The sequence below is a fragment of the Zonotrichia albicollis genome, chromosome 5 (assembly GCF_047830755.1).
Source record: "Zonotrichia albicollis isolate bZonAlb1 chromosome 5, bZonAlb1.hap1, whole genome shotgun sequence".
Classification (NCBI taxonomy): Eukaryota; Metazoa; Chordata; class Aves; order Passeriformes; family Passerellidae; genus Zonotrichia; species Zonotrichia albicollis.
In genome coordinates this window covers 32136308-32158369 of record NC_133823.1, presented here as the reverse complement: position 1 = coordinate 32158369, position 22062 = coordinate 32136308, and the positions used below count along the sequence as shown (strand labels likewise).

General features: G+C 35.7%; 1 protein-coding gene across 9 annotated transcripts in view; it reads right to left on the bottom strand.

The window, feature by feature from the left end:
- PALLD (palladin, cytoskeletal associated protein) overlaps positions 1–22062 on the bottom strand; it is a 184424-nt gene that overhangs the window by 125813 nt on the left and 36549 nt on the right. The window contains exon 1 of one of the 9 annotated variants that reach the window (XM_074541219.1): positions 15551–16211. The exons of the other annotated variants lie outside the window; for them this stretch is intronic. The gene's annotated coding sequence lies outside the window, so the exon portion shown is untranslated. Of the gene's footprint in view, positions 1–15550; positions 16212–22062 lie in introns of those variants that run through there. 9 annotated transcript variants of the gene reach the window in all.

Genomic DNA, 22062 nt, shown 5'->3' with positions numbered 1-22062 from the left:
ATGAACAATAGATGTTTTATTCCTGAAGGCAAAAGCCTCAGTTTGTAGTGGCATTAAAGCTATATGCAATTGTCTTCAGTAATTAAAATGCTAACAAATTCTTTTTCTGTCTTCTGTTACCTAGATAGTGCACAGAGAAAGTATCATTTTTGGAAAGAACTAACAAACTTCCATTTGTTTACTCAGCAGACCCATTTGGCCTACTTTTACAACTATTTGCCTTGGAGACAAATCTATTCTGTCAGCTCTACTGCCAAAATTAACATTTCTCTTCCCCCTCCTCCCCTCTTTTCCTCTTGTCACAAGTTGTCCCTTCTACCAGTGTGAGGACCTCTGCTACTATTTCTGATTATTAGACCTTCAGAGTCCTAACCTCTGTGTAGTCTTTTCTCAGCTAAATTTTAAACAGTATGCACAAGAGAGAAGTTAATTCAATTTCTAGACAATCACAGACAAGAGCTGTAATACGAAGCCCTACATAACCATTTGTTCTATTTTTCTTTCCTTTCCAGAAACATCTTGCAAAGGAAAACCTCTCCTCCAAGCCTAATTATTTTCTCAGACAGATCCCATTTTAGTTGCATGCAAGCTGTATAGCTTTCTATTGTTTCCTAAGTTCTATGTTCATAAAGTGCTTAAGAAATTGTCTTAAGCATGAGAACCTAAAACAAAAAAAAAATCCATTTAGACATTTTTTGTCAGGTAACATTTAATAAGTAAACTGTTTTCTTAGGAGGACAAGTTCTATGTTGTTCCTTGACTTGTGCATACACATGCACATGGTCAGTCTCAAGTAGTGGGAGCTATTCCTCAGCACTAGCTGGGATTGAGACTTGTTGTATCACATCAGTGTCATACTGAAAACGAGTCCTGACCTGCTTCATCACACACTGCCTGCCCCAGAGGAAAGCACATAAGTAAGCAATTCGATACCAAATTACCTCAGCTGTCATTAAGGCAATGTTTGATGCATGGGAAACACACATGGTGCGGGACTCCACTGTCTATTGTGGAAGGAAGAATTCACATTTACAACTGGCAAGAGCACAGGTATTTCAAATGGTGAACACTGAAAGAGGCTTAGTTGTACTCTCTTTCCGTTTCTAATTGTATTTTCTTTTCAGTGTACAAGTTGATAAAAGATGAGGATTACTTGTCATGAATTTCTTTTGGTGATTACACCAAAATTAGGTGAATAAGAAAATACTCAAATATTGATTCAGCAATAACTTTCCAGTTGCCAGCTCAGATAACAGAGTTTATGAATTGAAAAAAGGGTAATCAAATAAAAATAAGTGAAGTATTTTTTTCCCAAACACAGACTGAATGCCACTTTTTCATCTTTTATATATTTGTGCAGTCAGCCTTAATACATTACAATCAGAATCATCATAGAGGAGAATTTTCTGCTCCTAAGGACTGAAAAAGATTCAAAGACAAATCTTTGAAGCATTCCCTCTGACTGAGAAGGGATCACTAAAGCAAGCAACAAATCACTATCAAAGGGAAAATGAGCCAAAGAAACCAGGACTCATGGCTAGACACAGAAAAATAACCACAAAGCAAGTCTTACAAGAAAATTCCAGTTTTATGCTAACTAGGGCAGCATTAACTCATGTCCAGTCTATTCCAGCCTACTGATCCTCTTGGGGATAAGAGGATTATTTTCTAGCCCTGAGAAGACAGGAATACTTCTGGAGAGTTAAAATACACCGAACCAAACCCAGCCTGAAAGAAAATGACTCAGAGGAACAAACGCACGGCAGATGCTTTGAGAAAAAGAAAATTCTCTACACAGAGACCATTGTTTTAAAAGATACCTCTTTCATAACTTCTGGGTACCAAGCGTAAAATCATCCACTCATTTCCCTATCCCTTTGTTGCACGTTCTCTGTATGCATTAAGTGTGCAAATAGGAAAAAACCAGACAGAGACACCAACAAAAGGGTTTGCAGATGTGTGTACATATCAGTTCCCAGAATAAGTCTTCCAGCTTGCACCATGGGTGCATTCCTGCAAGCCATGCTACATTTCACGCAAATTTGTAGAGAACTGTCCCCTTGAAAAAGAACAGAAACTACTGTAAGATGTCAGATAATGGCTGACCAATTAAAAAAAAAAAAAGTAACATACACTTTATATAACTGAAATAAATTTTATTAGTCATTCTCTATCTTGCCCAATTTCAAATTGCACTGCATTTTTCTGCTCTTTCCTACTTTCTTCTTCATTCTCTTTCCACCATTTCTCTTCTTGTGGGCATTTCCACTCTTTGTCTTGCTTTTCTTCAACCATGCTTAGTTTACACCTACATTATATCTCCTGTATATTAAAATAATAGCAATTAAATATTTAAGGCAGACAGTGAAACAATCACTAGACAGGAAAGTCAACAGACAAGGAAGAGATATTTTGGTAGTAGGAGAACAGTGATTAGATACTCATTTTCATGCTTCAAACCCTCTTTTCTTTTCTACTGGCTACGTTGTGGCAAAACCAGAACAGCAAACAAAAAAGGACAGTCAGATGCCAGGTAAGCAGCAGCTCATGCACACTGACACCAAGCAGCAAGCCACACAATGTGCCTTTCTATTCACTCCTCTTTTCTTTATGCCCTCACAATCCTCCATGCATGGAAATACATAGGAGCACGTGTGTCTGGGATTTTAATGACCCTGAACAAAATATAAACAGAGTTGAACAGTACACTGACTAAGTAAGCACAAGGGTCTTAAGAAAAACAGTTCAAGGTTCTCTCTAATGCATAATCCTGCTGAAACTTGTGTTTTTTGAGAGTCACTGAGGAATAGAGAGGTTTTACTCTCTGCACACTCTTAAAGTTAATTTAAAATGGCAGCTGAAGTGAAACTTTAAGATATAGCCTTAGGGAGAAATTATAATAGGGAACTCTGACCACTACAGAAAGTGCAGAGAGATAAGTTGTAAATTAAAAAGTAATTTTATCCTTAGTGGTGTTAAGTATGTCCAGCAAGAAAAGTCAAAGTGAAATACTCTGACATTCTCATACTGGCAGAGTCAGCATTTCCATCACAATACTGTGTAACTCCCATTTTGCTTTTCTCCATTGAAACTAAGCAGTGCAGTACTTCCAGACTATAAAACATTACTACCTAAAGAACTTGACCCGATTTTTAAAATAAATCAGCTTTTTCATAAAAGATTTAGAGTACACTGCAGGAATCAAATTATTCAGATGCTTATAATTCTCTACACATTGCCCAATATTTGTGCAATAGATATTTCATTATTTGTATAGGTAATTCATAAGAGAGTTACCAATAAAAACATACATTTATATACTGTAATTCTAAGGAAAAAAAAAATCTGAATATAAATGCTGGGGCTTTGGCTGAACCTTCAGTTAAGCAATTAAAAAATGTCTCTATAATGAAAACCACAGAAGCCAATTTTATAATAAAAAGTGTTACATTATAAGCAGTGTACGTTAATTTAACTGATTTAACTGATTCTTCAAATTTTGCACAGTGTTTTTCTGTAATAACAAGTGGTGTAGGAAGTTAAAGTAATGTTCACTACTTTCTACTCATTTTTTGCAGGAGTAACTTTTTATAAAACTGTATATGCTCAATAATTTTTTTGAACTTTGATTATAAGGAAGATACATAAATATTGAACATAAAACTAATGAAAAGTATCTAGCAGATCTGGTGATCTGGCTTCAAAGTCTCATAGGTGCATTTGAGCCATGCAGCAAAGAAAGCAGGGAAGTGACTCTTGTTGTTGGCTGCACTGGGGGGTTGGTGCAAATGATATTTCGCAAATGTACCAATGGTATCCAAATGAGATACCACATTTCAGGTAATCCTGTTTCATCATGTGGATCAAAGACATTTGTGCAGCTGGTTTTATTCAACATGAACAGCAGGGAGATCATATTTCTTTAACTGGCCAAAAAGCAGTCAATATTAAAGGAAAAATCTGTATGCTTACCTCTGTAACCAGAATGAACAAATATCTCTTAAAGAAGTTTCTTCTAAAACAATATTGCTTATGTTATAGTCAACCTTCTGAAATAACAGAATGCTGAAATGCATGCTGAATAATTTATTTTCCATTTGGAAGCCCAAAGTTTAAACCCTGCCTCACATCCTATTTGATCTATCTTTACTCCTTTAAAAGATTTATCTTTTGTCCATATCTTTGTTCATTAACAAAACACAAAGTAATTATTATTCTTGATCTTAACTAGGTGTTTTCTGAAGACAAAATAATTGTCCAGGTGTAGGTGTAACCCACAGATTTTACATTTTCAGAAACCTTTCACAGAACTTTCTTTTCCCTCTTTGGCCACTAGCCTATGCAATAAAAGTGTCACTTTCAGAAGCTGCAATTTAACTGACAAATAGATATCTTCTATATTTTTACAATCATCAGATCAAGAAAGAGTGAAAATTCTGTGCAATTCAAGGACCACTTATGTCTTATGAACTGCAAACCACCTTGTCTACAACAGGCATTCTGATTATTTGCAACACATAAGCTATATATTAAAAATAATTCATTTCATCAAGAAACTTTTAAACTAGTGAGTTTGGACATATGTATAAATTTAAAAGCTATGTGACCATGTTCATACACGTGAAAAAAGCATGAATTAAAAATCGAGGAATAAATTACATGTAATTTAAGATATGAAGTTTTCAACACTTCTATTTGTAAGACATTTTTGAGGGCTGTTGGACTCATTAGATAACTGCAAGCTAACTTAGTGAGATTCTTTACATCAGTTTTCTCCAGAATATTCAGAAAAATTGCATTACAAGTCATTTACAATATTTAATGTATCTGTTTCCATACATCATCTCTTCTTGGACAACTTATTCTCACTTCATTTTCTGGAGCACTATTTTGTACCTGACATCTAAATGTTTATAGAAGAATATTTTTTATCATATATTTGACTAAGCCTGAATTCCTGCCACATGTATGCATGCTACCAGCACTTACAACTCAGGCATACATTTGGGATAAATCTGAAAAGGGGTTTTGAGATCCAGCGCAGTCTGGGCCAACATAGCTAGAGCCTCTTTGTGAGTGCCTAAGCAAGAACTCTGCTGTCTTCCAGGCTAGCTCCACTGAAGAAGGATAAATCAGAATAACTGAAGAGAAAACTTTTATTCTCCTGAAAATTCACAATATGCACTTTCTGGCACAGCTGAAGAGTAAAAAAGAACTCTTTGCTTCACTCCAATTACAATTCTGTATTTCAGTAATGAATGCCATCACTCAACAACTTGGATGTCTGTGCTTGACAATATTTAATTTTTTTCAAGCTTCCATTACATTTTGAAACTGAAATAAATTTCCTTCAGAGCATAGCCAATATTGTGTCACAACAAAATACTTTCAACTTCAGGTGGCTAAATTCTCTTCCCTTCACTGGAATTTACTCTCCTCTATAAGATCCCAACATTTAATTATCAAAGCCTGCAGATATAATGCAGAAAAAGTTATTGCATTGAAAATACCTTCAATTTGAAATAACTCAACATTTTTATAATATATATATTTTTTCAGTATCATTAAATATGAGACATGGCAAAATAATTGAACAGTTAAAAATTCCCACTTGTTCTTAATCCCAAATGATACCATTTACTTTTGCAAAGTGGCTGTTTGCTTCATAAATACAGTAGTAAGTATATCTGTAATCCCTCCGGGTTTCATTGGTTTCAGAGAAAAAAACCAAAATCACAAATTAAGACCTGTGAATTCTAAGGAGTTGAAATCTGGTCTACAATTTCCAAAATTAATTAAAATGCATTGAAAAGGAAAATTATTTGGTCTTCTGACATATCTACAAATGCAATTCTCTATTATGACTCAATAAAAACAAAAAAGCAAATGAGCAGATACAGAAAGATACAGAAGAAAAATGCTCCCATACTAGTTTTTTGATACACTTATCTGCATTTCACAAGTCTTTACACTGAGGTTGGTAGGTGATATAAACAGGAAGTGACAGAAAGAATTAAGTGGAGTAAAAGATCAACTTGCATTCATTTATAGCCTTAACATTCCACGTAACTTTCTCATTTTGTATTTTTAGGTTTCATATTTCACGACAAGTTTTTTTTCTTCTGAAATATCTTCTACATTTTGATCTCCACTGCAATAGCTTGCCTCCAATGCCAAAAAACCTGGAAGCTGTTTCCATGTGTCAGAGCACAAAGAAAGAACAGTTTATAAATGTGATGAATGAGCAAGTACAGTCATAAAAAGTTTGATAATAGCTGGCTCTGCAGTCCTGTGCTTAATATTACTGTAGATGCTTTCATTAATTTTTTAATGTAATTCAAGTTTAAATGATTACCAGATAAAGCCATTCATTTAACACCCTTTGAGAGTTCTATACTTTGAGAGGACTGTCACAGGACCATGAAACATGTTACACAGAAGAATTCAGCACTGAAGAGGAGAAAACCCCCAGCACCTGAAACACGCATTATTGCCTTCAACTAGCTACTACACAGGAGCTCCTATAGTTTCAGGGCATGAAAAGCCAGACACTGAGCAATAATTTCTTCCATTCTGACAGGTAATTAAATTGACTGGTTTTGTACAACTTCCTTCTGGGGCCTGGAACATCTTACCCTGAAGTCAAAGTGTGGTAGACATTATCTGCATTTCAGATTGTTCCACTAATTCATTTGTCAGTAAGTCAAGCAGACCCCTTCTGCTTGTGTCTGTAGTTGTGCCAGCAAAAAAATTAATTGATCTGCTGTTTTGTTTCATGCAAAGATTATCATCTCTTCCCCCAAAAATCATAATGCTAGATTTCCAAAGTAGAGATGCTGCTCTGTATTTTTCACCCTGTAGCTAAAGGATTTTGCTCTGAATGGAAATATACAGATACAAATCTTCCCTCCAAAATGGACTTGAAAGTTAATTCAGGAAACTCTGCCTGGTTTATATCCCATAAAGCATCCTCAAATATTTGTTTAAATAAAGTTACAGAAAGATATCCCAAACATACTAAAAATTGTCCTCAAATGCATGCAGCCCTGTACTGAGAGTACAGTAGTGGTGCATAAAGCATATGAGAACAGAGTTAAAGTATAGTGCTTCAGAGAAAACACACATATGGTATTAGAGACAACATGCCTGGTTCCATTCAGGTTGTCCCCCGCTTCAGAGCATGCTGGAAGAGCCCACCAGAGCAGCACAGCAGGCCTCCCTCCTTTTATTCCACTATTTCCTCCCCCAAACATTTTTCCCATTCCATTAGGTTGGGCATACTCTTATGTGTATTTTCAGTAAGAACATTCACCATAATTTCCCACAGTGTCTAGCACATGGCACATCTTATTGAATATAAGCATTGGACTACCTGTTAACAACAGTCTAGACAGAATCTAATTGCACAATGAATGTTCTTGTGTCTGCAGGAGCTGAATAAAAATGGTTCTCTAAAGAAAAGCTCAATGAATAGATCTGTAAGAACTGAAACAGAAATTGGACATGAGGTGATTAGATATGTTTTACTATTGAGAAATGGAGGTTAAGAACTTTTCCCACTGTATCCCAGGAAAGTAAGAGGTATCTCAGAACTCAGTTTCCACTGTCTTAACTCGAAGGCCACCTTCTATGAATTGTCTCTAAAATATGAGCAGATTCTGACCTTGCTTTACCAGATGTACTGCTAGCCATAAAATTATTCAATCTTTTTGGAAGCTAGCAGATTGGCATGAAGAGATGGATGTTAGTTATTATACAGCCCTGCATGCCAAGGAAATACTGGAATTCCATTCTTAGGGGTCTGCTTACCTGTTGCAGAAGGATATTATGTGGCCACCTTCCATGAAGTCTGAAGGCAGTCATGCACCTAAGCCCTGTTAATAGCTGTAACTTTGTTCACTTAGACCAAATACCATGACTTGGCTTAAGTGGACCTATGCTTAAATGAATTTACAACTTCTGGTATTTGATAGAAAATTAAGATCATGGAAGGGAAGGAAAATAAAAAAAATTAAAGGCAGTGAAGATAGTTAGAGCGGGTTAAAAAAAAAAGTATTGAATAATCCCGTGTGAAATGCTGAACATTTTTCAGACACAAAGAACTGTTGAGGCTTGTAGGATTAACATGATTCCTTGTCTAGCTGAAATGGAATGCATAGTGCCTATAACTGAAATGCCACTCTTAGGTATTTCTTATATTCCTTTGGCCAGAAACGGATTTTCAAAAAGCATGCTGCCATATTTTGCCTTCATGGGGAAGAGTACCTATTACAGAATTGCCAGGCATAGCCTTCCAATGAAACACCATTTTGAACTTTGAGGGAAGGACTGTAAAGAGTTAGAAGTAAGAAAAAAGATGTAAAGTTATAAGGATGAAATTGCATTTATGCAATTTGAATTCTATACATAATTGCGTTTAACATGATTATGGTGAGTTAGTCAGTGGCAACTCAAGGCTGACAACACACATGTCAGATGAAGAAGTAATAATTCTTCTCAAAACCATAATACTTAAAAAGGGGAAGAAGATGAAAACTGTTTAAGACCAATCACTCTAGTCCACAAAAAACAAACTAACAATATTAAATTACATAACCTTAATAACTTGCAAATCAACAATAAGTAAAAGGAAACCTCCATTCAGGATGTATAGTCTTGTTCACACTGAACACATGGAAGAGGTAACCATGGAACTTGTTGGTTTACCTTGAAAACTGGAAAACATCTTAAAATATTTGGACAGGTAGAAAGCTATTACATGAACTGTGACATACATTCCCATCACTGTGCATTTTATAGGCCAGCTAAATGATGCCTATATAAGGCAGTTATCTACATGATAGTAGCTGTACAGATCAACTTCTAATTGGCACCTACCTGCAAAATTAGCTAAACTAGATCAAATTAAATGCAAAATGAAACTACACAGACAATACAAAAGGATTCCATTTTTATATGGGTACTATTCCTACTATCATCTCCCTTTTTCTTCTCGATGATTTCTAAGCTAGACACAGTCAGTACAAGTTTGCTGAGCAGAAGCTAAAATACGTGATTCATTTGGGTCAGGTCAGCAACTTAGTAACTGACAACAAAACAAGGAAGCTGTCACCAGTTTTGTCAGTGCCTTGCATTATGTATGACAGCATCAAATTTACTCAGTGAGAATTTACTCAGCCTGCAGAGATTGGCAACACTCAGCAGAGTGCCATAGGATGTAGAGAACAAGCACCTCTGTCCTGCTCTCACCATTGTTTTCGATACTGGCAACAGGTCTTGGAAGGCTGGGAAGGCAATGAAGGAAACTGTCATCGTCAAAGAACTGAAGATTAGGATGATTTATATTCAAATGGATGAGCATGCCCTATATTCACAGACATTTGCAACTGTTGTTTATTTCATGTATTTACGGCTAGAAAAATCACCATTTTAACAGGTTAGTTTCTATGCCTACTAGTCTGTAGAAAATGGAAAGCTTTCTGAATTAATTTCCAACAAACTAGCAAAACAATACTGATAATACCTGTTCTGATTCATAATGTAATAATATCAAGGACAATTTTCACAGTTGCTCATGGGAAAAAAAGCTTAATCTCTACGTAAAAAGCCATCATATTTACAAGGAATGTTATTTTTCTGTAGAAGGCTATTTTCTTATATCCTACCTCAGAGGCAAATTGAATCATAGATATAGCAAAAAAAGTTATCCATTAAAAGAGGTAAAATAAGATTAAAGACTTTGGACTCTGGGATAACATCTGTGGTGTCCTAGGACAGATTTAAAGTGTGCTGTATAAAAAGGTCTCATTGAAACAACAGGTTTAGGAAAGAAAGGTTGGAGAAGGAAAATTGCCTGTCTTTGGAACCTCAGCTCTCCCAAAACTTATGCCACTTTTTCCTCAGCATCCTTCACAGAGCATTCCTTTACTGAAATCACATTCCACTGATTTGCTCAGTTTATACAATGAGATACCTGTCATTAGGGTTAACAGCTGCAGTACTGTGTATTTTACAACACACAAGCAATCTTCCTTAGGGGAGGATTACATTCACTTCCTAAGCCAGGTCTGAGGACTAGCCGTCGCCTTTCTCTAAATCAGAATGTCTGACTTATGCTATCTCTTCAGATATCAGCTGAAGTGCCTTTACACACCTCATTAGCTGCAAGACACAGCCCTCACTTCAGTCTTTAGTTTCAGCTTTATCAGGCGAGCTTCCATCCATGTTTGATAGCTGTCAATATGGTGTGATCCTAGACCATGCATGTACCCATGTTTTATACTCTGGTGACTATTTCAGAGTTTTGACTTCTGCCTGCTTGCTCCAAACACTCATTTCAAGATTATTTTCAAATTTTCAAGATTCTTCCTACCTACTGACATACACCGGCAATGACATACGCCAGTAATGCCTCAAAGAATACCATGCATATTTTTCAAAACCATTATGAAGCCTGAAATAGGAAACAATATAAAGAGCAGGTTTGAGTGGAAAATCAAAAATTCCCTAGGAATCCAACAGGTTGAGGGTCAATACTCAAGACTGCTTTAAGGTTTACTCCTCTTTGCAATGATTTGAGTTTATATATGCTTGCTGTGACCCCTGTAAATCCTTAAATTCCTTGATTCTTATTTCCTTTCCCAATGTGCCTCTCTCCACTGATTGAGAAACTCTCTGAAGAGAGGGTGTCTATTTTACATATGCACAGTGCAATGTAGACTGCACCAGCATTACAGTCAGAAAAACTTGTAAGTAGTCATATTTAGGAAGAATGACAACTTTCAATCTAGCAACAGATTAATAACTGTATATGTACATATCCTATAAAAGCTGGCCTAAAGATGTTTCAAAGAACAGGATGTTCTGGAGTATATGTGAAGACACAGGAATATTCCCACCTATACAACACAACAGAATCTGATTCACTTGATCTGTAATGCACTGAGGAGCTTTGGAACTTGTCAAGGGCTTTGGGCACAAGATATGCCTTTTGAGACTGGGCATCTTAAAGGCCATGCTTTCTTGTGCATTTGTAGAAAGACTGTACTCTTCTATCCACAGTACATTTCGGATTGTGTAGTATAAAACCAAATCCAGTTGATTCTATGTATTTTATATGCACTAACTCAGTAAAACTGAACACAACACATTAACACACCACAGGCAGGAATTTCAAGGCACTGTAGTACATATTTTGACCTCTGATTAATTCTCACAGCAGTTACGCAGAAATAATAATAGCTTTCCCACCTGCATTGCACACTTCAAAGTTACAAAAATCTGCAAATAACTTTTAAACATTTACATTGTTGTTTATGCGAGGCAGAAATTAACTAAAAGTGATTCATGAACTCTGGTTTATGTTTGGGTTTTGTTAGGTTATTTTTTTTTAGTTTTTAGCCTTTTTTAAAGTTAAGAACAAAGTTCATGCATGGTCTGTAAATTTGAGAGAGATGTAACGTTAAGCAAAGGACTAATTGAAGGGGATGTAAATAGCTATATGACCGATATTTTCTTCTTTTTTCCCATTTTCCCCTAGCTAAATTTATCATCCCAATCCTTAAAGACAGCAAAAAGCTCATAACTATTGCTTATTGGGTTTCCTCTTGTAGAACACTACTCCTGTATTATTTCTAGATAAATTACAGTGATTTAGTGTAAGAATTGCCTTTTATCATTACTTCACCTTCCAAACAGATGCAAGAATGAACCATAATTTTTCAATGCTGTAACTTCTGATTTGCATTCTATGTTTGAAACACCTTGGAATTTTTTACTATTTTTTTACTAATTTCAAAAGTATCCACACAAAATAACATTCATAAAAACCTAATACTCTCATTTCCCTCATTTGAGGGAAATTTATTTGGATGAAAGTTTTACATCAAAGCTATGCATCAGTTTATGGGAGAAATATAATAATTTAAAAGAAAGAAGTGAGAGCATTAAGGGAAGAAATAAATTTTCAGAATAAAGAATATGCATTAAAAGAATACAGATTACTACAGTTTCATTCTTCACAGTAGGGATATACTGTATGTAGATAGTTACAAGAATTTAAAGAGAGTTTACTTATGTAAACTTTTCAATCCTCTTAAGAGCAGCACAAAATGCTGAGTAAGCAATTAACTTTTATGCAATAAAAAAGGTCTTTCCTTTTTACTTTTGGTATTTTCCATAATATATTTGGAGTGGAACATATTTGCTGTGATTTATGGCAGGGAGATCTTCCCTTATCTCTATCCTTCTCACTCTCTAATCAGGTCACCAATTAGCCTGTAGTGTACAAAAGAATTCCTGAGATACATTTGCTCTCTTTTAAGAAAAGCGTATTTTCATCCCATGCAAAATATTCAAAAAACTATTTTTCATTTATTCAAAGGAGCACTAAAAACTATTTGTTGTAACCCTGACCTTACCATTAAATGCTATGACCCAAACTCTCAGCCTCTAGGCAATTAAAAAAAAAAATAAATCGTTTGAGTACATCCAGCCAATGATTTCCATGTTAAAAGAAAAGTCTAAGTTGGAGCCATGTGGTCTCAATCAGGCAGTAAAAACTCTGTATTTTCTTAAATGCACAACTGCAGTATGCCCATAACCTCTCTTTTAAATCATCTTAACCAGATCTGAATCACTTTCACCACAAATGATTCGGTGGCCCTGGAATGTGCTGGGGTAGACAGAGTTGCTCTGCAATGAACATTGAGATATTTCCCACTTTCCTAGTGTTAAGAGAATAGTCTGCAGAAAGAAAAAAAAACAACTACCCAATTCTAAAACGTTAGAGCCAAGACAAAAAGTGACATCATAGTTCAATCATTCAAGAAAAAAATGCATCTACTGCCTAATAAATCAGTGTTGTGTGCCACAAAGCACAGTGAGCCAACACAGCCAAAGAACAGCTTTTCTTGCTGAGGCAGGGATACCACAAGCAGCTGGCAGATGCATATGTAATTGTATTCACAGAGAGCCACTAAATCCATTAAGCTAGCCAGAGTAGGAGAAGCCGATCAATTAAAAAACAGAATATACACCATTTCAGCAACAATTTGTGCAGCCTCCTACCCCACATGACAGTATTTCTCACCATAGGCCACCACAATTTTTTGCAGTTTAGTATACACATATATGACACTTCCTTAACAGCTTATAGGCAGATCACTTAGGATCAAAAACCATTTTGAGGTATCTGCATTATCTGAATGTATGCTCCTAGCCGCCTTCTCCAGTCTCCTTAAGCAAATAGAAAGGATAGGCACAAAACCACCTTGGCTTCCCCAGCACATCTCAGAAGGAGTTCCAAAATATTACTTATATCTAAAGTTATAACAGAGGAAAGGGAATGTAGGTCCTTGGGGGCTCCTAAAAGTCACATTTAAACAGCAAATGAGCAAGCTTTGCTTAAATAACTGTAAGATTCTTAAATGCCATTTCCTCTTTAAAACTGTGTCTGGAGCCTGAAAGATTTCTTTCAGTCTTAATCACCTCAAAAAACAATTTAAACATGTGGCCAAAGCAATGTGCATTTAAAACAGGAATAGACCAGAGCCAAGACATTTGGATCCAGTTATTAACCTTCTTATACTTCATGGATGTAGGAATCCAGGGATTTTGGTACAGGCCCATCTCTGAACTCAACACTCTTTGCCAAACCTCACAGTCAATAGAAAATATACTTTAACATATCAAAGCAGGAAAAACAGCATAAAGATGTCAGATTTTTCCACCACATCAATGAGAAAAAATGTCATTATAGCACCCATGTAAATTGTGAAACTGAAAGCAGCTGCTGAGGCAACCTGACATGGTGCCATTGGCAGAGGGGGGTCCAACTGAGGAAAACAATATTCCATTTTTAGCTCTGAAACACAATCTTTACTAGTTTTAGTGTGTAATTCCCATTCAGTGAATAACTTACCATAAACAGAGCTAGTAACTACTATTGAAAGAAATGCCTTAGTACCTGGCAAGCAAAGTGTACTAAACATCCCAAATATCCCAACTAATTACACACTGTGCTGCCGAGCACTGTTTCACAGTCAATTCATAGAAACATAATTTAGCAGATAATTTTTAACAATTACCACACCTAAGTATTCTCCCAAATGAAGGGTGAAATTTAGAATTACAAAGCTTTGGTTTTGAGTTTCTAAATTAGAAAAAGCAAACACACAGACCTCAAACAAACAGTTAATTGACTGTGACTGCTATATTTCACACAATCACATATTTGCCCATTCAGCATATTTTTCATGCGACTAGGTTCACCTTCACAAATGCTTGATCACCAGCAGTTAATAACTGGATAGAGGGAAGGGAACTCTCACTTTGTCCACAAAAAATATTTGAATAACTACTTGAAGTAACTGATGGAGCCAGAGTTAAGGCAAGGGGAGGGAATTTTTTGCCCCTTTTAAGATCTATTGTCCCAGTAAGGTTTCTTTGGACTTTTAGCTTTAAAAGTATGTAAGTACATTCAGTCACCTGGTCTTTTTGTCCCCTTTGTCAAATTTATTATACATTTGACTTTCTGGACTTCAAGGGTTTCTTATTTATCACTTTATTAAGATAACCCACGGAGCAAGACATAATAGCATGCTGATAGCAGGGCTTATCAGTACTTTTAAAACAAATGAGTCCCTGCAGTGAACTTCCTTTGACAGCTAGATGGCATTTCTGAAAGCAATGCATTTGGATTAACCTGCCTTGGTTCCGACGATTCTAAAACTTTTCCTAAAGACAATACTGAGAGATAAAAAAAAGTCTTTTTAACAAAGCAAACCATTTTGCCAGCAAACTTATAAAGCAGCACTTAGCACTTTGAAAAAGCAAGAACAGCGAAATAATTTTGCATATTGGAAGAAAGCAGTCTCTTTTGCAGGACTCCTGTCCTCTCTCAGTGTCATTTAGTCAAACCTACACTCTTTTTACGCTGTACATTAGCTTTCACTTGCATGCTCTAGAACAGTAGACTCTCAAAGCTTTTTGTTTTTAAAAAGAGATTCACTTTGCTCCTAATAGCGGGAAAGGAAGGGGGAGGGGATGTGCTCTGAATGAATGCCAGTCATTTAAAACAAGCTTACTTTGGGTGCTTTTATACTAGTCCTGGGATGCATGTCATCCCTTTAACCTCCCCATCCTCCTGAACTTTAGTTCTACTCGTATCCTCTGTGATGGAACACCTTTACTTCCCAGGTTCAGCTCTTGCACTTAAAACAAATGAGTTACTATGCCAGTTAAAGTTATTCTGTACTACACATGGTTCAAAACAAAACAAGTTTGCAGCAAACCTAATAATAAAGCCATTTTGGAAAGCTTTCCAAAATTGTACAGACACTTACGAATTTTGTTAAAATACTTACATTCTTATAAACCTTCTTGGAAAGGGAAAAATGAGGAACATTTTACTGCTAGGCACTGTCCCAAGACCACTATAACAGCACACACTGTGCGATTCACTCGTACTTTCCCCCTCTCTCCTATTGTGGTAGGCTAAAGCACCTTATGGTTTCCTGCACCTTTACACACATTGAAGCAGGGCACTTACCGTTGTGGCACAGAGGGACCCCACTCCCGCAGAGAGGCTGAGAGCTGATGGGCTCCGGGTCCTTGATTTCCCGACTAGCCCCGGCTCTTAGCTTTGCTGCTCTAAATTCATTCTAGTCCGCAGAGGAGCACAGAAAAATTTAATAGACAGCTGAGCTGCCAAATTCCAAGCACCACGACCGGCAATGAAGACGTTCTCCCTAGTTCTGAGTGAGTCCAAAGAACAAAGCCTGCTGGCAATGAGGAAGCGGAGTTTAAGTCCTCTGGCTCCAGTCCAACTGTTGCTCTTGCTGCTGCTGCAGAGTACGTGAGAGTGTTTGCATGAGCTTGTAACGCGTGTAAGAGATGGGGGCTGGGGGAAAAGAGGGTGTGTGTAAGGGGAGGAATGCTAGTCATATCCAAAAATAACATGAAGGAAGTCAAGTAGTGATCCGTCTCCCCTCATTCTCTCTCCTTATCGCATGTACCGAGAGTGTCGCTACCCTAAAATTCTGATCTCAAGAGTAGGTAGAGAAAAAATTCCATTGTGACTTGCAGCTCATATGATTGAGCTTTTAAATTGTAACTGGGGAGCTGTACACTTACAAGAACACGTCACGAAATGCATGATTTAGTAGCAATCTACTTGGTGATACTGCAGCCAGCAGCATTTCACACTGTGTGCATTTGATTGCAAACTGAAGTGAAAAACCAGAAACTACTAAAGTAGTTTACTACACACCAGAAAAAAGTGTCATGTTTGCTTGTCCAGAAGTTCCTAAATTCCCGTCCTAGGTATTTCCAGCTACTATTAGTGCTGATTTTCAAAATAGCAAATGCTGCAAGTTTACAATATAATGCAGAAACAGGGATATAAAAATCTTTATATAGCTCAAATTTGCCCTGTTTTTTCACAATTATTTTTTAAAAATTGCACATACAGAAGACTATTATGTCAAAAAAAAATCAAGAAAATCAACACCTATGAGACAACACAAACAAGAAAACCCCACAAAAAAAAAATCCTTCCTGAATAATCAGAAAGCTATAATGTAACTATTGTGACTTTTCTTATTCTGTTAAAACCCCTAGAATACTGATTTCAAAATTGTGGGCTTTCAAAAATGTTAAAAATAGTCATTAGCAAATTAAGAATAAATTTAAGGAAAAATATTAATAATCCATTTATCACAGAATCTTCTGAGTTGGAAAGGACCAATAAGGATTATCAAGTCCAGCTCTGAAGTGAGTGGCCCATGGAGAGAATGAACCCACAATCTTGGCATCATTAACACCATGCTCTGATCAACTGAGATAATCCAATGATAGCCCCAATATTATTTTTAGTACTTTTATTTAACCTGCTCTCTGTCAAATCAACTTGAGGACCTCTAAAAATCTTTATAAACTCAGGAAGAGTCTCTGTGATTAGTTAACATTTCTGAAGAATCTTTACTCAGTCTAGTAGTACTTCAGTCTGAAGGAACTCCCTTCAAAATACTGTAAGATAACACAATGCAAGCCATACTTTTATTGTGATACTCTCTGTGAAGTGTTTAATTAAGTTTTAATTTAAACATTACAATATAAAGAAAGTTCAAAGCAATTTTGGGTTTAATTTAATCTCATGCTGATTAGTTTAGCCCATGATTCTGAGGTGTTTGATGTGGCGCTGGGTATTTAGGAAAAACAAAACTGGGAAACTTCAATGATGAATGGTTTTGAAATACTAATTTTCACAATGGAAGTAACAGTGGTAAAGAAGGCAGAAACTAGTTAGAAAATACACTCCAGTGTGCTGGTTTCAACAATGATAGCATAAACCAGGCACCTGTTTACACAAGACTTTGTTCCTTAATATGGGAGACAGTGTAGTTCAGACATAGAGATTTCCATATCCAGGGTCAGCACTTGTGGACCTACCCCTGTTTTATCCTTTAGTAAAAATAATGAAGCTTTGGATAGGAGTTTAGGTTTTATAGAACAGATATAATACATTTCCCTTCATTCCATTAAATTAAAGAAATGACAGGTTTTTTCCAAAGTTACTTCTGGAAAAATTTTTATGATAAATTTTAAAACTACAAATACATTTTATGTTGAAGGTAAATCTCAGAAGCCTATGGAAACCATCTGGAATGCAGGGAAGTTATGATGATTTAAGTTTGCCTTCCTGCATATTCCCTAGAGACTGAATTTCAATATATTAGAAGGCCATAAAAGTTACAGTAAATCCAAGTTCTGTATCAGGAAGTTCAGTCCTACTGTGTGATGTACTTTCCTGTGGGTACTTGGTAGCATCACAAAGCATGGCTTCCTTTGTTGTCTTGAAGTTTGCCATCCAAAATTTAACCTGACAAATTTCACACGTAAGGAAAGATCAAGAACAGATAAGATTACCTGAGGGCTTTTAGTCTACACCTCATCCTATCTTGAACATCAGCTGCACTGAATTTGCTGAACTGGCTATTTACAGTTCTAACTTGAAAAACACTCTTCAAGTGGACAACAATAAACCCACATTTACTTAGCTATGAAATCCAGATTCCACACAAGGGAGGTCAGCCCAAAACTCAGTTTTAGTCCAAACAGTTGAATTTATTTTGCTGGTATGGAAAAGCACAGGCCTGAAAGAATACAAATTCAGCAAAATTACACAACATAAAGACAAAAAAAAAAGCAAGCAAACAAAAGAATGGTGGGGAACTGTCACCTTCTTTTCCTCTGTCTTTTGTCATAACCAGACTCTAAGCTCTTTTCTGGAGAATTTGAATCCAGACAACACAAAATTCCAATATTATATGATAAATTAAGGTTAAGTATTTCAGTAGCTGATACTCCACAGTGTTTATCCAGCCAGAAAATCATTACTAGCATAGATACTACATTCTTGTTATTCTCCGATGCCCATATAGATGAAAGACATGCAACACATAAAAAAGCCCCAAACCATGGATTTATTTGTTATTGGGTAATTATTGAACTAGAATATTGAATTTTTGTGGGTCTACTTGCATAAACTATTACAACACTAATATTGCTGTTATTTAACTCAAATATAAGGCAACTCTTTGATATTTAGGAAACTTACAATAACTGTATATTTGCTAATTTGCAGCTGATCTGCTCCAAGCAAGGTCTTATTTTCTGCCTACAAACAATTTAGCTGTAAGATTCAAATTCTAATGAAGATCTACCAGAATTCAGCTTTTTTTCCAACTGTTCTCATTTCTAGTAGGAAGGAAGGAAGGAAGGAAGGAAGGAAGGAAGGAATCATTTGATTGAAATGTCATTCTTGTTACATGCAGAAATGAGACACTTTGAGCTAGAAATTCTTTGACTGGTAGGATACAGCCATCACAACTTGATTGGTGCTCAGACTAGACGGTTATAGCAATTTTTGAAGCATTAAAAAAATGCATCTAAATTATAATCAGCAAAAAAGAACAGATTTTAAAAAGTCTTTATGTATGATCACCATATTCTAAGAAAAGTATGAATTGAATGCTGGCAGTAACATCAAGATTTTCTTATATTACTGTATGGGAAGGCCTATTCAGAAAGGTTATGGCAGATCCTCCTGGACTACTTGCACCAATAAGCCACCATATTTTAGTTTTTTGGTCTCCCAAAAATAAGAGTATAGTAAAATAGTAGCCATGTATCAAAAGGAAAGAAAAAATATTACTGGTTTTTTTTTTACATTTTACCGTCTTTTTTTGAGCACTTACTAGATACATACTCTGGTAAATAGGGCCGTTTAACAATTTCAGTGTCATGTATTCTGAACACACAAATAAATGTGTTTCCAATATAGCCTATGCAAATTTGGCATTCAGCAGTAAAGGTTACACACTCTTTGGATGTAGGGAGCACTTGCAAGACAAGGGCTATAATCTAATAAGAGAGACAAGAGTGGTGAAAAATGCAAAAAGATAGAAGACTGAGGTCAGACAGTTTGTATTTTCCTAAATCAAACATTTTCCTTTCAGTATGCACATACTTAAATTGTTTAAATGATGATTCAGGCTGAATTTATCTTTGATTATAAAATATTTAAAGGTTTTGCTTTTTTTATCCATACATTCTCATTATAGATTCTGTGGCTACTGACCCAAAGCCTGCTTTTTCATCATCTCCTTTGCTATCTCCTCCTAAAAACTTATGTTCTTTTAAAAAGTGAAAAGTGGTTTGTGGCATAGGTTTATGGATAAAATTTTACTCTGTAAAGATAATGTATGAAGTATTTGCATATTCTGAAATTATTTGAAATTTCATTCTCCAAAACTAAAAAGGCCTAAAGAGCAATTAAGCTTTTTTGAAAGTTGGACTTATTATGTATTTTAAATTTTTTTGCCTCAGAGGTATAACTTAAGCTAGTTTTTATTTCAGGTAAATATAACTTCCCTCCTTCCCCATTTTTTTAAATAAACTTTCACAGGTAATATGATTTGAATCAGAGGAAAACAAAATTTTCATAGTGTTTGCTTTGCACAAATATTTTCTTATTTTAAATACAAAAGAATATACATAATTCTGTCTTTGGTTGTCCAGTGTTTCTATTTATTGTTAATTTGCTTATAAATTGTAGAGATGAAGAAGAACAAGGTAGTAGAAGCAACTGTATAAGCTATGTATAAAAAAGCATGTATTCAGATATCTCAGAATAAGTTAATTAATGAGGTTTCTTTCACACAATCCAAGGCCAGAATTAGCAACACACCTAAACGGGAGTTTTAAAGAAATCACAAGATTTTCAAAGTTAGTAACTATTAAAACTAATGGTACCTATAAGCAAAATGCTCTCCAACTATGTAACTATATGACACTAACAGTATATGATCAGAAAAGCTTGGTTTTCCAAATGCTCCATAGTTGCATCATAACATAAACAGAGAGAAATACATATTTGCTACAATTACACAAATAAAAATCATCCTCATCTGTACTTAGGCCTGAATATTAGTCAAATAACATGACTGATATTTCAGAGCAAGAGAAAAATGTAGGAATCTGCCATTTAAATGACAACAGGAATTCCCCAAAAATCAAAATGTTCATGAACTGTTTTATTAACCAGTAATGATTATTTGCCAAATCAGAAGCTATATCTGATTTCAATGGAAACTCATTTACATTTAAGGGGGATATATGCAGGCTTGCCAAGCCCAAACAAGTCAAACAGCTGAAGTATTTGTTCCCAGAACCATCTACTTCTTTTTCCTTGTTTATGGAATCCATTGTAATCTCAGGATAAGTCTATAATAATTAGCCCTGAAAGAGATTCAATTTTAAATGCTTAGAGATTAAATAAAAGCACTTTAAAAGGATGCATGGGCTAGGATAATGGTAGGGTGGAAATGAGGGAACCAAACATTTCCAAAACTCAACTAATCTACTTGTTTAATTCATTCACTGTCCATATGATTAACAGAATTCAGATATTCTGCTTGAGGTTATTGCTCACGGGAATTGCAGAGTGTAGAAAATCCATGGTCACATTACTAAAGAAACTGGAACCACAGGCATGTCACAGTCTTTCTTCCAGGCTGACAAGGCAAATGGCTGGGACAACTGACCAGTCTCCAAGAAACATCAATGCAACTGTTGTGTTCTGTGGAAGCTGAGCAACTGCTATCAGTTCTTAAAATAAGGCTTCCAACACTACCAGTACATCCTTCTCTACACATACTGATGTCAGCAGATAATGCTGCTGCCAACTGACCACCAAATCCATTTTAGCTAAGAAACAAGGAGTCAAAGTAAGAGGAAGCTCATAAAAAATTTCTTTGAGTTTAAACTAAGAAGGAGTAGTTTTCCTTAAAGTAACAAAATTGTCACTAAATCCTCTCCAATATATTCCTTTCCCCTTGTTCATTTGCAATTGTAAGAATCTTTGAAGAACACAGTCTGTGAAGGAGAACCATTTATATTCGTTCTTAGCATAGTTTCTGGGTTTATTTACTGTATTTTTGTTTGTTTGTTTTTGATATGAGCAATGCCAAAATCATTATCTTATGATCTAGTAACTGTCAGGAGTTAAATAATAATGTAGCAATACAGCAAGTGGTTTGTGAGGACCAAACCCTTCCACCCACCACATATCTCATATTCTGGTGGGATTTTTTGTTTGCTGGTTTATTTTTTAAATTACAGTTATTTTCAAAAGGATAGGCATCGTCTTATCCCATTTTAGTTGGTCCTTCAAAGAATACATTTATGCAGTGTCTTTTAGTGAAAGAAACAGTAAATGAAACAATTCCGCAACTGCCGCATTTCCATTTAAATAAAATTACATTCAACGTTGAAACAACAAGTATTTTGGAAAAAAATAGAACCAAATAAAGTGTAGCTGACACAGGAAAGGATCCCCTCTATTTTTTCTTGCATCCAAAGGTTCAGTTCTTGACCTGTGATCAAGGCTTTAACTGACAGCAAGGCATCTACCATCTCCTGAAAGTCACATAACACCTATTAAAAAATAAGTTGCATTATTTACCACAAACCCATACAAAATTATAGCCATCCTGCCCC